The 17,344-nt window shown below is 37.3% G+C and overlaps 1 pseudogene; it reads left to right on the top strand.

Annotated features, from left to right (window-relative positions):
* The window catches only part of LOC138756351 (doublecortin domain-containing protein 1-like), a 340,682-nt pseudogene that overhangs the window by 71,739 nt on the left and 251,599 nt on the right, over positions 1–17,344 (top strand).

The raw sequence follows: 17,344 nt of genomic DNA on the forward strand, positions 1-17,344 counted from the left end.
AACTTTGCTTCTTCAACCACATTGTCTAGTTGATAATACAGACATCACATCAGAGCACTATGTGCCATCATTGATAATTTGTTGCAAACTGTTTCTGATCAAAGTAAAAACACAGAAATGTTGGAGGAACTTAGCAGGTTTTGCAAGCATTCAGAGGAGGTAAGGATACATAACTGACATTTTGGGCCTGAGTCCTTCTTCAAGGTATGAGTGAAAACCTGGTAGGTAGAGGAAAGGAGACAGGAAGGTGGGGGCGGGGAGGAGTTATGCTAATGGTAACCAGAAAACACAGTGTTAATGTCATCCAGTTAGAGGGTGCCCAGGCAGAAGATGAGGTGTTGTTCCTGCAATCGTTTTATGGCAATCACAGCATCTGCAGACTTTCGAGTTTTGCTCTGTTACTGATCAAGGCAGTTGAAATTCAGATCAAATTTCAGAAATCAGTCAGTGTATTTTCATTAGTTTGTGACAATTGTACGGCACTGTCATCTGGTAGCATCCACTAGACTCTGGCAAGGAATAAACAATAGATACATATAAATAATCCAACCTAGATTTCACATTAGATATGTGAAAAAATTGCTTATTTGTCATTTTGCCTGTTGGAACAACTGATTATTAGGTTTTAAGCTAATGACACCAAGAGATAAAAATTGATGAACATCAGACTCATCTTCTGTCTGTATAACAGGCACAAAGAATACCACCTTAACTGTAGGTTGGCTTGTGTCTAATCTATGCAGTGTTACTCCCACTTTTAAATTTCTGAGCCTTTCTGTATGTTGGGGGGTCAATGCCTGTTAAAGGACCTGTTTGATAAATTGTGCACAATGAAAAAGATCAAATAATTCATCAGTGATACCTTATCTACCAATCAAAGGTAATCTTTATAGAAACAGGAGCAGAGATAAGAAACCCCTCCATTGTTCGGACCAATGTATCCCTCATGATTAACTTGAAATGTGGTCATTGACCCCCTTCTACTGGGTGAAGAGCTTTTGAAGAAGCAACTTTCATATTCATCTTGCCCAAATCATTCACATAAAGCTCAAATTCTTATTCTTCATCTGGACTATACAACCTTTCTAAAGAAGATTCAGACTAATTTTTACCCCTCAGGGCCCAAAGGCAATCCCAGTCCTCAGTGTTTACACTGCGTAAGTTAATTCCTGAAAAGTTAATGAAGGCAAATTTAAAACAAAAATGCCTAACCCTTCCACCAATAAATATTTCACCTTGTTTTCATCAATAAGAACTATGTTAAAGGTATTTTTCTTTGTTAAACAGCTTTTAAATTGGCTACTCTGTAGCAGAAATATATACAATAGCCTTCTCTCACAAATAAAACCATTCAGAATATGAACTGCATAAATGTTAACTACTTTAGCCACTATTCTTATACCATTAGAATATCACTGAAGCAGATAACACCAATGTATTATTAGTTCTTTCTGCACAGAAGCAGAATAATCTGCATTTTCTTATTACATTTTGACTGTGTACAATGATGCTACAAGTTAGGTCAGATAAGCCTCTAAATTGTTATGCTATATGCCAACGGTAGTTAAGAGATGAGGAATCTGGGTGGTAGAATAAGTAAGAGAGATAAAGAATATTGTAAAAACCCCAGCACTTACTATTCCTGAGCCCATTCAGAACCAGCAAGCGTATGATGAGTGTAGTGGTTTTGAATATCGGCCTTAGATCCCATGCTGTTTTGAGGCAGGCCTGGAACATGGCATCTCTCTTTTACAGACATACAGCCTCATCACTCTCAATTTAACCCTACATCTGATGAACCCATTACTCCAAACTTGATTTCATGGAACAAGGAGTGGATATAGTTACAAATGATCAATGACAATCCTTGAACTGAAGCAGCAAGGCATGAACGATTTACACATTTTGCTCCACTTGCTCAAGCAAAAGATCTGCCAGCATATTTAATGCATAACTGCTTCAACAATTTAAGAAGGGAAAAAATACACGACTCATGCTATGTCCTCTAAAGTGGTGAAGAATTACTTGATTGCGTGCCTACTGCCCATTTATTGTCAGACTGCAAACAAAAGTAGAAAGCTAAATAACCCAGGTGACAACAGAGTCCTTTGAGAGAGACATTTGAATTTTCTTTACAATTATACAAATTATTTTTTTCTTTTATTTTCTCATAGTTAAAGTCATATTTCATTAGGTACATCAGGCAACAAAAATAAAATCAGCAATGTGTTCCACAACTGTAATGCTGTAAACCCTGAAGGCTGGGCCTGTCAATTTAATAGGATCACTGAAAAGCAAAGCAGCTGTGCAAAATTGCTTTAAGTACAGCAATCGTGCCCTTGTCAATCCATTCAGTGGTTAATATAAAAAAAACCAAATTCAGATAGGCATCAATATTTAAGAAAAATGATTGCTTAACCATTTCTCATCAGCATGTGAGGGAGAATAAACGTGACAGCAAACATAGAAACAAAACATCACAGCAGCTGTTGGCTTAATTTTGGCTGAGAAAGAGTGATCAGGATGACATATATCAGCTCTCAGACAGCTATTTGAATGATTCTTGTTGGTAAACTAGGACTGCAACATCAATCCCAAAATACCCAAATAGAGAATCAAAAGCAGAATATTTATTTGCTGCCGCTGACAGATTCACGAATCATTGTGTATTGTAGATAAATGTAACAGGAATTAAGACCATAAGACAGAGGAGCAGAAATAGGCTACTCAGCCCATCGAGTCTGATCCATTTTCCCACTTAGCCCCACTGCCCGGGCTTCTCCCTTTACCCTTTGATGCTCTGGCTCATCAAAAACCTATCAACCTCTGCCTTAAATACATCTCATGAATGACCTGTTCTCCACAACCGCCTGTGGCAACAGATTCCATATCCTCTGGCTAAAGAAATTCCTCTGCATCTCTATTCTAAGTGGATGCCCTTCAATCCCTTCCAATCTGTTTAAATATTTTATGAGTTTTGAATTGCAAATCATTGGGCTGTTAATTAAATACTGAACTCTTATTTTTAATGTGTATCAGTGGAATTTTATTATGTTTTGAAATAGTCATGACTGAAGATAGATATGGACGTTAATTTCAGGACAATAATAGTGTCATTCAAGGTATTTACAATTCAGTTGCACTTTGGAAAGGTCAGTAGGGTATGTCTGTCATTTTATTGGAACTCACCTATGAGCATTGTAATTATTGCACACATCTGCTTCCCTCGGCTGGAAATCAGTTTTTTTTTAAAAAAGTAGGTCTGATGCATGTTTCAGAACAATATAAGTTTTGTTTCAGCAAGATTTGCTTCAACCCATCTGTGATAAATGAGAAGATAAGGCAATCAGTGCACACCACGAATCAGTGGCGAGTTAGTTTGGCTCAGTTCAAAGCTCTTCAGGTGTACTTGAGAAGCTTCATGATACTACAGTTGGGGGGGGGGGGGATTCAATACACACATATAAATATCTACCCCCTTAATGGTAACCACTAGTAATCCAGGATTTGCTTTTCCAGTGCTTCTTCAGGACATATATAACTAATGGACGTGGAGGATTAGGTCCAGTACAGTTTATGGTTCAAGCTGGTAACTGGAACTGTGCATCAGAATGAACGGAAAAACCTTGATTTTTTTTGTTGTTGTTTTGTTTCTACAGTTCCATTGCTTGACAAGTGACTACAGAATTCCATCACACTTCAACGTGGCCTGTCTGGGTCTCCAAAGGGGAAGGGTTCATTCTGTCAGGTGCTAAAGAATACATGCAAGGAATCATATGGGCCATAAATCAAAAGCTGAAGCCTGCAAGGAATTACTGTAAGCAGGTGAGATGCACTACTTTTAAAGAGACTACTTTTCCGTTGTGTCTATTATAGACAGTGATTGGCACTTATGTCATTAAATAAATGTGACATGTATTACATGTGTTCCAGTACCCAGTGGAGGCCAAAATACTTTCACTGTGATCTCTGAGCCAACAATAATGATGCTAATTGTATCTGTCTTTCAGTGTAAGATGTCATGTGCCTAATCTTTCTGTGACACACTGTGAAATGTTACAGCAATTCACACACTCGGGAATGCTGTGGACTGCAAATATTTCATTCACAAAAAATGACAGACCACCCTCTCCTTTTCTTTCTCAGCCAGAGGGATCCTTTTTAAGCCACAGCAGAAATCCAGGTCACTTCAAAGACTCTTTGCCATGATTCAATCAGTGAAATAATTCACAAAATAATATGGTGAGCAAAACCTGTTTAAAAAGTAAACAGCAAGAATAGAAATAGCATGAAGAACAATATTTTAAAAGCTAATAATCAAACGAATCTTTTTTGGGTAGTTTAAACAATGGATTGGCGAAGAATAGTTTGGAAATTAAAGGAGTGGGAATTCCTAAGTCAAATTGATATGAGAACACTTTGATTTCATCATGAATCTAGCTCTGCTAAATTAATGACTAATCAAATCTATCCAGTATCCATTTAATCTACTCGAAGCCAGCAATTCAGACTTCTCTTCAAGCCCCAATCTTGCTTTATTTCCTAAAAATTAAGTTTAATAGCTTAGAAAACTTTTAACACTTTCAGTCATTCTGGGTAGTGGCATCTAATTAGCATTCCCATTACATGGTTGTTTTGGTGGCAGAGATGCTGCAGCTGGAATGCTATTGTGCTCCATTCCTCTGTTTGGGGACAAACACTGCTGGGGAAGGAACGTGTGAAAAAGCCACACCATAGTGACTGAAAGAGGGAGGCAGTGTTTTCTGTAGGCTTCAAGCTGGGTAGCTGTCATTCATTGCCTCCATACAGCGAAACAGATAAAAAAAAGAAGACAGAACCACCTTTCAATTTAAAGTCTATTCCTGCTTTACTTCTCCTTAATTTAGCATTTTATTTTGTTTATAGTTCAGTAAAATCAATCCAATAAAAATTCCACATGGTGGAATGCACATCTTTCCCCCTCAAAAGTGGTGTGAATTTGTGAAGTTTGTATTAATGAAAGTGCTCTGTGAAATGTACAACTGTTACTGATTGTTGAATAGACATGGCACTCAATAGTGATACTGGGAAAGCACCCCTTGAGTGCTAGAATATGCCAGTTTCTCTGCAGGAGTATAACTCAACAGGTTCTGTACATTCATAGTCTATTCAACTGCTTGGAGAGCTTAATATGTCATCTGGGACTGCACCGGAAAATTTTCTTTGTTTATACAACGTCAATTAAAAGTGTGCATATCTTATATACTTATCAGCGACAAAGTCTCAGAATGTAATCCTTAATTTTATATACAACATCATATCTCAGGTTTTATTTTTAAACTTGCTATTCCTCATTCACAATTACAGTACTTAATTTGTTGGATGCATTTGACACTCAACAATTGTTATGGTTTGAGTTTTTTTGTGGTATAAAATTGTCTGCAGCGCAGACTGTATTTCAGCTTCACTGCACAGAACAGGGAATGGTGGACTTTATCTCAAAACCATGTCTGTTTTGTGTTCTATTTTTCATCTGTCCAATAAGTGCAATATTGTAACTGTGCTAAAAAAAATGTGGAGAATTTCATCATCAATTGTTATGAAGTATCCATGGCAGTTTTGTTTATAATCAAAATTGGGAAGATGCAGATTATTTTCTAAAGATCATTTTAATTTGTGATGAATTGTCCGATATTTTCTGCTATTTTCTAAATGATTTCTATTTTAGAATTAGCTATGAATTTGTAAGCACTAGACATGAAATGTGACTCTTTTGATACTTATTCAGATAGCTCTGATTAAAATTACCAAACATGTTTTAGATTATTTGCAGCAACAACATAGCGACCTGAGAGAGCCTCTGCTTTCTCAGGAGTTTGCGGAGGAGCTAGTGGAGTTGTTCAAGTGAACCGGTACGGACTTGAAGGGCCGACATGGCCTGTTTCCGTGCTGTAAATGGTTATATGGTTATATGGTTAAAAGGAACGGAGTAAAGTATCCCAAACACAGTGGCTTATAATGAAATAGGAACAGTACATTTTAAATACTAAGATTGTATCCATTTATAAAATGAATCTATCAAAAATAATAACATTTAGCTGATTAAAATTAAGTATGAATATCAATGTAAAGGAGCACTATTTGCATCAGGATGGTGCATTCATGTACAGTCGTTCAAATATTTCAATTCATTTATTTGAATAATTTTAAAAAGCCACTCATGTAATTTTGAGTAATTAGAATTCTGTAAAATAATTTTGCAGAAAATAGATTTATATGGTTTGAACATTAGTGATTTCTTTTGTATGTTTTAAATTTATGTTTGCACCTGCCAAAAGTTGAGTCATTCATTCTGGCTGAGGAATGTTAAATATTTAAACATTTCACCAACTTTCAGAATAAAAAATGTAGAAACCATACTTGCATCATTGAAAGTCTTTACCTGAGAGAAACATTCAAATTTCCTTTGTATTTGAATATTTTTTTGATTTGAATGAAAGTAAATTATATAACTCAAATAATATGTTTTTGAATAAATAAGTTAGGACTAATGTATAAAGTGCTACACATTTGCAGGAAGAATTTGAAAATAAAATGTTCTTTTCCCACAATACATTGTTAGTATAATTGAAACCAATTTCTAAATAATTAAAAGAAGAGATAATTCAATTGGCATTCAGATGCTCTGGTACAAACCATAGAATTGCTGCTTGGTATAGGATCTCTCAATGGAACGTTCCTTGTGAGGCTTTTAGAAGTAGTTTGTGAATGTTTTTCAGGAAGGTGGACAGTGAAACTTATCCATATAAAATATGTCTATTTTTCCACATTGGGATATTACACCCATTTGTCATTCTGTTCCCATTTACTATTTTTCAGTGATGCAATGCAGTCTGACACAAATCTGCCACAAAAAAATCTGATTAAAAATAAAGGAATGGAACATTGTACTGCAATGTGTCCCCTCAACTCCCACTCTCATTTCTGCTCACCCTCTCTCCCAGACCTACAATCTCTCCAATCCTATATCTCAAGCTTATTGACATGCTCACTGAAGTATCACAACCAAAGTGATTTTGTTCATTGCCTTGAGATATCCTTTTAATTCTACAGCTACCAGGTGAGGTGATAAAATTACTTTTAGTGTTCTCTGACTCAAAAACCAATGACTAAATTTTGCTTGGCCGTTCGTGGTAAAAATCTGTGATAAATTGTACATTAAAAATATTTTCTTGAATGAAGTTTAATGTTTAAATTATGTGTATAGTGACAAATAATTTCATTAGTCACAAATAGCTAATACAGTAAGGTGCGTTCTTCTGCAAATAGTCCAACAGATTATCTCAAACATTCATACAATCATGTAAAGAGCATGATTTAGAGAGAGTGGCATTACAATAATAAGATTACAACTGATATGATTGTAACTTCAGTTCCACATTCCTATATTTGTATGATAACCTTCAAGGAAGTGAAAGGATATAAGGATACAATATAAATGAAATATTGGCTGCTACGGAAAACATTCAAGCACTCTGCTTCCACTGATGTTTGAACATGAGAGTTCCAAAGAGTAACAATCCTCTGAGGGGGGGGGGGGGGGGGAAGAAAATCACATGATTTCTGTCTTAAATGTTTTAAACAGTGACTTCTAGTTCTAGATTGCCTCACAAGTGGAAATATTTGTATTGACTCTGCTAAGACTCCTTAGGATCTTCTATGATTTAATCAAGCCACCTCTTAGAATTCTAAACTCCAGCAGATACAGAGTATTATGCCCTAAATGGAAATTTCAGCAATTAGTTGATCTTCTCCAAATTACTTCTAAAGTATAATGAAGCCAGAATTGTACACAGTATTCCAATACCTTCTGTTACTGAAGAATACATTCAGTCACATTCTATTCTTTAAGTACACATTTATTCTCTGATATCCATACTTTTGGATTAGTTGAATACCCAAAATCAAGTGAAACATGAAAGGCTGCAGATGCTGTGATTGTAATAAAAGAACACCAAAATGCTGAAGGAACTCAGCCAGTCATTTCAGCATCCTTAAAAAGCAAAGATATATTGCTGATGTTTTGGGCCTAAGCCTTCTTCAAGGAATAAGCAGAAAATCTATTGGTCTCAGTTATGAACATAGTGAACACTCATAGCCATCTGATGTAAAGAACTCCAAGCATTTGCAACTTTTCTAAAGACTTGACTCATCATCTTGTTGCTATACCCATAATTTGTAATTTTTCCACCTTAAAATGCCAAGCACTCTCAGAATTTTGTGTTTCATGCAATCAACTCACATTCTTTTAAACTTAAGTGAATTTAGGCCATTCACCTGCAATCTCTCCTTCTTAGCCTGCACCTTGATTCTAGGAATCAATCCAGTGAATCTACATTTATCCTTCATTTCAAATGGAGATCAAATCTGAACACCAAGACAGTGGGTTAATGTTGTTCAGATCTTACTGGATCAAGCACACTCTGCTTTGTTCCTGAAGGAACTGCACTTGAAACTAATTGTGCAATCACCCATGAATCTTTTGACCTTACAATGGGAGGAGGATCATGGACTTCAGAAGGAGAATGCTGCATCCATCAAAGTGGATTGTGCAAGCAGAAGATCTTGTTATTTTTCTCATTCATTTGAAGGTTGCAGCACTGTTTTGTATGAGATACCAATGCAGAGATTGGAAAAATAGTACAGAGAGTTGTGAACTCAGCCATTACCATCATGAACATTAGTTTTCACTCCGTCGAATACATCTACAAGAGGAGATGTCTTAAGAAAGCTGCCTCTGTCCTGAAGGACCCTCACCACCCAGGCCACACCCTCTTCTCCCTGCTACCATCAAGAACATAGAACCATACAGCACAGTACACGTCCTTCAGCTCTCAATGTTGTGCCGACCCATCTATTCCTTAAAAAAGTACGAAACCCTCCCTACCCATAACCCTTTATTTTTCTTTCATCCATGTGTCTAAGGGTTTTTTAATGCCCCCAATATTTTAGCCTCCACCATCAACCCCGGCAAGGCATTCCAGGCACCCACAATTCTCTGTGTAAAAAAAACTTACCCCTGATGTCTCCCTTAAACCCCTCCCTTCACTTTGTACACATGTCCTCTGGTATTTGCTGATTCTGCCCTGGGAAACAGGTGCTGACTGTCCATCCTATCTATGCCTCTCATAATCTTGTAGACCTCTATCAAGTCTCCTCTCATCCTTCGATACTCCAAAGAGAAAAGACCAGTTCTACTAAATTTGCCTCATAAGATTTGTTTTCCAATCCAGGAAATCCTGGTAAATCTCTGCACCCTCTCTTTCCTATAATGAGGTGACCAGAACTGAACACAATACTCTAAGTGTGGTCTTACCAGAGATTTGTAGAATTGCAACATGACCTCTCCATGCCTTCTTAACTATCCTACAATGAACCACGCTACCTCACTTTTTCTTATTTTTGCATTAATAAATTTATTTTTAAAATGTAATTTTATAGCAATATTTGCACAGCAATGCAGCCACAAAACAACAAATTTTGAGACATGTTCAAGAGAATATATTCCGATTTTGTTTCTGAAGTTTCTGCTTAATAAATATACTAAATATGCAGTATGTTCCTTTTTTAATGTGGCATTAGTGAAATAACTAGTTTTTTCAGACAAGTTTTACTCATGTAGCTTTTACTTGACTCCAAATTCAAAATCACTGAACTCACACTTTAATTTTACTAGTTAAGTCATATGATAGGCCATCGCCAACAAAAGAAGTTGTTAATTAAATAGTTAAGAAAAGAAAACATGCCAATTGAAGGAAGCAAAAAAACTAAAGGATGAAGGAACAATCTGCTGGAGGAACTCATTGGGTCGATAAGCAATCACAGGAGAAAAGGAAACGTTGACGTTTTGGGTCAGAACTTTTCATTAAATTTAAATTTTAAATATAGACATTATAGCACGGTAATGAGCCATTTCACCCCACGAGTCTGTACCGCCCAATTTACACCCAATTAACCTACACTCCCTGTGTATTTCAAACAGTGGGAGGAAACCAGAACTCCCAGGGAAAACCCAGACAGACACGGGAAGAACATGCACACTTCTTAAAGGCAGCGCGGGTTTCAAACCTCGGTCCTAATTGCTGACGCTGTAAAGGCATTCCACTAACCGCTACGTCAACTGAACCATCTCTGAGAACTGTCTGTCTCCCTGTCTACCCAACACAAATCACTTCCAATCTGTTTTGTTTATTCTTTGATAGTAGATGCCAAATCTCAGGGAAGAGATTTTGGTCTTGGATGTGTATCCAGAAATGATGGGCCCAGCAAAGCTTTAATGAATGCTCTATTTCTTGAGCAAGGATGTGGAGGAGGAGTTAGTTTTCAGTTAATTTCAATTCAGTTTATGGTGATTTCACTTCAGTTTTCCAGCCAAGCACTTTATTATCCCTTATGCTTTTATAAAAGCAATGGATTATTTGGATCCACAAATTTGCCACATATATAAGGAAGAAGAATGCTGTGTACTGTATATCAGATTACCAGCATACAAATTAAAATAATATAAATAATAAAGCATTATAGTTTACTTTTAATTCGCGTCTTGCTCTGGATAATGGTAATTTCTTTGCAAAATATTCTTGCTGCTCATGGCTAAATCATACAGGATATAATCTACTAAGATAGATCACTCATGAAGAACTTAACATTATTTAGGGAAAATGTACGAAGGAAGCAAATGCAGAAAAATTAACAAACGTTCTCATAGAAAGTGTTATTTGTCAAATGGTAAAAAAATCAAATAGCCACATCATCATAACTTCATCAGGGAGATCTCTTCAATAAATGATTGTAAACCTAATTGACAATCAATCTAAAAGGCATGATTGCCAGCTGTCAAATGAAACTGAAAAAAAAATTCTTTAAAGATGGGAATGCAGCATTTCAAATATCAAGGGAGTCACAAAAATATTGTTCAGATGGCTTGGTATGGTTAAAGCAATGACATGATTAAACACAGACCTGTACTAATCAATTATATCAAATATATAGTGGTTAGCACAACACTATTACAATGCCAATGGCTTGATTTCGAACACGGCACCTTCTGTAAAGAGTTTGTACATTCTTCCCATGTCTGCGTGGGCTTTCCCCAGGTACCCCAGTTTCCTTCCACTCTTCAAAATATATGGGGTTGTAGGTTAATTGGGTATAATTGGGAAGCATGGGTTTGATTTTGAATTACAACAGTTAACCCTACTTTCTTTAGTTGCTGATGTTATTTTTTTTAGACCAACAGCATGGTAACAAGCCCATGCTGCCCAATTACACCCAATTAACCTACAACCCCTGAATAGTGGGAGGAAATTGGAGCCCCCGGGGAAAACCCACACAGATAAGGGGAGAACATAAAAAATCCTTACAGACAGTGCATGAATTTTCTCGGAGAATAGAAGACATAGGAACAGAAAAAAAATCATACAACACCTCAAGCTTGCCATACCCTTCAGCGAGGTGATGGCTGATTCAATCTCTGGCTTTCTTTTCATTTTCATTCTGGCCTGGCCTATTATTCTTGTTTCTTTGAAGTGAGAGTCTCTCTATCACTGCTCCTCCTCTGCATACCCTACTGCTCTCAAGCTCAACAATCATTTACTCACCCAAACTCTTTGGCCTATACTCCTCCTCCCCCAGCCTCTTAATTCAGATACCTGGCTGCTTTTTGCACACACCTTGAAGTAAGGCTCAGGTCCAAAATGTCGGTTATATATCTTTACCACCTATGGATGGTGTGGGACCTGCTGAGGTTTTCCAGCATTTTTGTGTATTAACTACAATCATAGCATTGCAGACTTTTATATTTCACTCCATTCAGTTGCTCCACTGTGAAATCTCTTTGAGGGATGCCTACCCTGAAGAAGTTCTCCTCCTCTTCTCAAAGGGAGATTCTGAGAGTCTCTCACTGCTCTGCATCTGTACTCCCTTATGCTCTCAAGTGCTTCTACCATGAACTCACTTAGACTCATTGGCCTATGCTCCTCCTTTCCCAGCCTTTTTATTCAAGCACCTGTCTGATTTTTGCTCTTTCTTTGAAGAAGGACTCAGGCCTGAAACATTGGTTATATAATCTTTACCTCGTATGGACACTGCGAGACCTGCTGAGTTCTCCCAGCTCTTCTGTGTTTTTTCCTTATAATTTGTTGGGTTGCAACCTGCTTGACTCAGTTTATGCTCTGAATATTGCATTCTGTGCCATCCCCGTGCCAAACCACAAAAAGGAAATACAATATTGACCTTGGAAGAGATCCATTGTTGATTTGTCAGAATGAATCAAGGGCATGTTCGATTAAATGGGGAGGACAAGCTGAAAAGTTTTGGTTTGCATTCTTGAGTTCAAACCTTGAAGGCTGATATAATAGAAGTATATAAAATGATTCAATTAGGAAAATATGTGAAAGCTGAAGCCCTTGCTGTTCTGGTTGTCCTACAAGACAAAGTGGCCCATGAACATTTCTGTCATGTGAATGCTATCAAAAACCTTCAACTTCTTCTAAATATTTAAAAACAGTTGATATAAATAATTGAAAATTAATGCTGAAAATTTAATCTTAATTTTATTAATAAAATTTAACTGATGTAATTTAACTAATATTAATATTACTTTTTAAAAATAATTAAAATTTGGACATGCAACACAGTAACAAGCCTTTTTTGACCCACGAGCCCAAGCCACCTAAATACCCCGATTAACCTACAAGCCCCCATATATTTTGAAGGGTGGGAGGAAACTGGAACACCTGGAGGAAACTCACGTAGACATGAGGATAATGTACAAAATCCTTACAGACGGTGAACTCGGGTCACTGGTGCTGTAATAGCAATGTGCTAACTGCTTTGCTAAATGTGCTACTCTGAGACCAATATATTAATTCATATCAATTAAATAAAGAAAAATTGCATGCATTTATGTTTTAAATCTAGGTTGAATAAATGAGTCTTCTCGATATTACCAGCTATTGCCAGCATAAGCCTAAAGAGAGAGATATGAACTCAGTATGTTAGTCAGTGGTTCTTCAGAACTCATTGTCAAAGTATCAATGCAATTAATGCAGCTTCAACAGCTTCTTGAGGTAAAGAATTCCAAAAATTCATAAAGTGTGAGTAGATATTCTTCTTCATTTCACACAGTAGAATTAATCTGCTCCTTAATTCTAGATTTCCCATTTGGAGAAACATTGTTAAAGCACCTATCCTGTCAAGGGTCATGGGAATTTCATATTTTTCATAGTCAAAGTTCCACCTGCCTGCATTTAGAAATTGTTTCATAGCCCTAATGCTGTAGAGCTCTGGTGTTTTTGGGTCACGGTCCCAAATAAATGATGTAAAGGAGGGAATGGTATATGCTCCACTACCATCTTCATGAATTTTCCGTCTCATGGTTTGATGGAACATTTCTGTAATGTTAAAATAGAAACCATACAAACTGTTGACATGCAATCTATAATTGAACTGTGCAGTCTGCATATTGGCACTGAGAAATAATTTTCTCATGCACATGTCTCTGTAATTCTGGCCCTTAACAGGATGTTTATTTCAGGGATGGAATGAAAAGTGTCAATTTATCACCATGATCTCCTTCCAAGGTAGGAGTTTAAAGGGAACTTCTGCTGTGAGTAATAAGATTAAAACATTATGTTATGGTAAAAATTATGGGAGACCCACAGTTGCAGGCACCTTATTGTTCTGATGTACAGCCAGGCACAAAGGGGGAGCTGAGTTGGGAGAGACTGGAACAGTCAGGTCACCTCCTCAAAGGAAGTAAGAGGTCTTTCCTGCTAAATACAAGGACATCTGGACTATTAAAAAAAAAGTATCTGACTGTTGCCCTCTGTGATTAATTCTCAGCCTCATAATTCAAGTTAAACTCTACCCTTCTAATTACATTTTCAACATAATTTCATCTATCATTAAGAGTATCCTCTTTCTTATGATTATGTGGACTTCAGTGTCCTGGATTGAGTATATTTTTGGCCAGTGGTTCCATTGCAAATTGGTGGCTATCGGCAGTCCATAATTCAACTTGTTTTGGTCTATTGCACATATTAGGTCAAATGTCTTAGAAGAACTGGAAGTTTGTTGCCAGTGCAATTATTCTTTCACCGCATCGCTGGTATTGAGGAGAATTGCAAGGTGTATCCAACCCACCTGTTTTATACTATTTCTTTGAATGGGTGGGTGGCTCCATGTGAAATGATAAGGGAGGATAAGAAGTTTGTATATTTTAATGCCTTTTTTATTTTAACAATTTTAATGTTTTTTCTCTTTTTAAATAATTTAAATTTATTTGAACAGTTTTTGAATGTTTCTCATGCAGGATAGCCTAAAGGTAAACACAAGCTGAGAAGGTGGTGAAGGAGCCAAATGCATTGTTGGCATTCATTTCAAGAGGAATAGAATATAAGAGGATGGATGTGATGTTGAGGCTACTGGTGAGACCTCACTTGGAGTATTGTGAACAGTTTTGGGCTCCTCATTTAAAAAAGGATGTGCTGACGTTGGAAATGGTTCAAAGGGGTTTCATGAGGATGATTCCAGGATTTGAAATGGTTATCATATGAGGAGCATTTGACAGCTCCTGGCCCGTATTCATTGGAATTTAGAAAAATGAGGGGGTATCTCATTAAAACATTTTGGATGTTGAAAGGGCTGGACAGAGTAGATGAGGAAAGGTTGTTTCCTATGGTGGGAGAGTCTGGGACAAGAGGGCACAAATTCAAAATTAAATGGTGTCTGCTTAGAACAGAGATGAGAAGGAATTTCTTCAGCCAGAGGGTGGTTAATCTGTAGAATTGGTTGCCACAGGCGGCTGAGGAGGCCACGTCATCGGGCGTATTTAAGGCAGAGATTGATAGGTTCTTGATTAGCCAGGGCATCAAAGGTTGTGGGGAGAAGGCAGACAGTGAGTCTGAGTAGGAAAATGGGCCAGCTAATGATTGAAAAACGAGACATATTCAATGGGTTGAATAGCCTATTTCTGCTCCTATGTCTTAAGGTCTTATGGTTTCTGATGGGCTGTCATATTATCACATGAAGCTGGACCTCACACTGCAGTCACTGAAATTTACTCAACATATAGAACATGCTCCTCCTCGAAGAGCCTCTCATCTACAAAGCATCAGCTAAGTTGAGCATTCTTATCTAGCAACTATTAGTGTGACCTTGTGGCCCATTGTAGCAGCCACCTCAACCATGCATGCAATTTTATGTTACTGCTGTGTGACCAAGGGCCTTCATTCAAAGGATGGACAGAAGCAAGTAATTCAATTTTCCATTGTGTGTTCAGATGTTCAGATGCTCAAAGTTTAGATTTATTGAAAGAGTATGTACATGGCATCACATACAATCCTGAGATTCTTTTTCCTGTGGGTGAGGCAGAATTTCCACATATTGGTAATGCAAAAAACTGTACTCAAGAAGATACTACACATGTAAAGAAAGAAATGTAAAGAAACTGACTGTGCAATACAGAGAGAAAATAAAATCAATATTGTGCAAAAATAAGAGTCCTTAAATGAATCCCTGATTGAGTTTGCTGTTGAGGAGTCTGATGGTGGAGAGGTAGCAGCTGTTTCTGAACCTGGTGGTGTGAGTCTTCTGGCACTTATACCTCTTCCCCAATGGTGGGAGTGAGAACAGAGAGTGTGCTAGGTGGTGTGGATCCTTGATAACTGCTGTTCTGGGTTCAGAACACAAATAATGTTGAATTTTAAGTTGGTTGTTAACCATGTAAATGTCACGGTAGAATTTCTAGGCCATGTCACCTTTTCTATCGTAGAGCAAGTGTGACGTATAATTCTACATGGCTCTTGATAAATCTGCTGGAATAAAACTAACTTTTATTTTAACAGTCATTTTATTATCACTAGTTGCCCCTCCTGATTTCTCAGCATTCCTTGACCTTAGAGTTGGATAAGATGTTCCTGATTTTCAGGAAGTTCATTAGATTTCTGGTAATCTTCAATTTCTGTTTTTGTTTACGTCCAAGTGCACTATGTATGTATAAAATAAGCTAGTATACATTATTTTTGGATCATCAAAATGAGGATCTGCCTTACTCCACAGCTCTGTTTATTTGAGATGAAAGTTTATTGTCATATACTAGGCTGGCATGGTTAGCGTAGCAGGAAGCACAACACTGGTACAGTGCCATTGTCTGGCGTTTGAATCCGGCGCTGTCTGTAAGGAGTTTGTATGTGCACTCTATGTCTGTGAGGGTTTCCTCCGGGTGCTCCTGTTTCCTCCCACCCTCAAAAGGTATGGGAGTTGTAGGTCAGTTGGGTGTAATTGGATGGCATGTGTTCGTGGGCTGGAAGGACCTGTTACCATGCTGACTGTCTAAAAAAAAGTAAGTATAATGAATAGATGCAATCAAAATCTTACTGCTACATCCATACAGGTATTTATGAATAGATCGAGTACCATAGTATACATTAAATTACCACACAAGATTTCTTCCCACCCTTCAAAATACACAGGGCTTGTGCGTTAATGGGGTAGCACGGGCTCATGGGCCTGAAGAGCTTGTTATCGTGCTGAATGTCCAACTTAATATTTTTTAAAATATGCCAAGGTAGTAAAGGAGATGGTAAATATAAAAGGATAGATAAATAAGTATTTGCAGTTGCAGTTATGAAGAAAATAAGAGAAATTTCATTATTGCAGATGGATTCCTTAGTGGTCCTAGAGTAGTCATGTTAGTGTTAAGATAGTAAGGGAGGAGGTTCAAGAGCCTGCTAGCTGTTGGAAAAAAATTGTTCATGAAGCTAGAAGTGCTGGACTTCAAGCTTCAGTACCTTCAGCTTGAAGGTAGCAGCGAGAAGATATTGTGACCAAAATGGTGGAATCCCTTCTGATGTGGGTTATCTGAGCCTCGAGTATTCCAATTTGAATGTTGACGAAGAGCCATCATCAGGCATTGTGGGGGCAGAATCTGGAAAGTTGCTCTAATCTGATTTCTTGAATATATTAACATGATTACATTGCAACACTGGTTCGAGTTATATTTCTTCCAAATATGTGGAATCAACATTAAAATTGTTGCAAAGAAGAGGAAAATTGCATTACAGCTGACAACTAGGGGAGGAATCATTTGATTGACAATCATATAAATTTCAAGATAGTTTTGACAGTTTTTTGGCAGAGGAGACCCTTGGAAGAATAAAGTGTGGTGGGAAATCTGTGATCTTTAGGAGCAGGCTGATGGATTGAAGCCATTCTTTTTCAGTTCTAGGTTCCTATGGACAATAAATTTAATTATCTGTGCATGTTTGTTAGAAAGAAAATAATGATGCATTCCGAACTAGTA

Source organism: Narcine bancroftii, chromosome 1 (genome assembly GCF_036971445.1).
Source record: "Narcine bancroftii isolate sNarBan1 chromosome 1, sNarBan1.hap1, whole genome shotgun sequence".
Classification (NCBI taxonomy): Eukaryota; Metazoa; Chordata; class Chondrichthyes; order Torpediniformes; family Narcinidae; genus Narcine; species Narcine bancroftii.